The sequence below is a fragment of the Corapipo altera genome, unplaced genomic scaffold (assembly GCF_003945725.1).
Source record: "Corapipo altera isolate COAL_440 unplaced genomic scaffold, ASM394572v1 204, whole genome shotgun sequence".
Taxonomy (NCBI): domain Eukaryota; kingdom Metazoa; phylum Chordata; class Aves; order Passeriformes; family Pipridae; genus Corapipo; species Corapipo altera.
The window spans coordinates 5,372-6,193 of record NW_020885453.1 but is presented as its reverse complement, the minus strand read 5'-3'; the positions used below and the strand labels follow the sequence as shown (position 1 = coordinate 6,193).

At 61.3% G+C, this 822-nt stretch overlaps 1 protein-coding gene across 19 annotated transcripts in view; it reads left to right on the top strand.

Annotated features, from left to right (window-relative positions):
* The window catches only part of KCNJ10 (potassium voltage-gated channel subfamily J member 10), a 12,008-nt gene that overhangs the window by 7,458 nt on the left and 3,728 nt on the right, over positions 1–822 (top strand). The window lies entirely within an intron of this gene.

Here is an 822-nt window from a genome sequence, read left to right as displayed (position 1 = left end):
CCACCAAGGTGTCCTACAGCCAGACCACACTGATCTCACCTGTCCCCCCCTGTCCCCCCAGATGTCATCCTCCACCAAGGTGTCCTACAGCCAGACCACACTGATCTCACCTGTCCCCCCCTGTCCCCCCAGATGTCATCCTCCACCAAGGTGTCCTACAGCCAGACCACACTGATCTCACCTGTCCCTCCCATGTCCCCTCCTGTCCCCCAGATGAAGTCCTCCACCAAGGTGTCTCCCAGCCAGACCACACAGACCTCACCTGTCCCACCCTGTCCCCCGAGATGACGTCCTCCACCAAGGTGTCCCCCAGCCAGACCACATTGATGTCACCTGTCCCCCCAGTGACATCCTCCACCCCTCACCTGTCCCCTGTCCCATGTCCCCCCCAGATGACATCCTCCACCAAGGTGTTCCACAGCCAGACCTCACACACCTCACCTGTCCCCCCATGTCCCCCCAGATGATGTTCTCCACCAAGGTGTACTACAGCCAGACCATACAGACCTCACCTGTCCCCTCACCTGTCCCCCCCTGTACCCTCACCTGTCCCCTAGATGACGTCCTCCACCAAGGTATCTCCCAGCCAGACCACACTGATCTCACCTGTCCACCCATGTCCCCTGTGCCCCCAGATGACATCCTGCACCGTGTCCTACAGCCAGACCACACTGACCTCACCTGTCCCCTGTCCCCTCACCTGTCCCCCGTCCCCTCACCTGTCCCCCCAGATGATGTCCTCCACCAAGGTGTCTCCCAGCCAGACCACACTGACCTCACCTGTCCCCTGTCCCCTCACCTGTCCCCCCAGATGACGTCCTC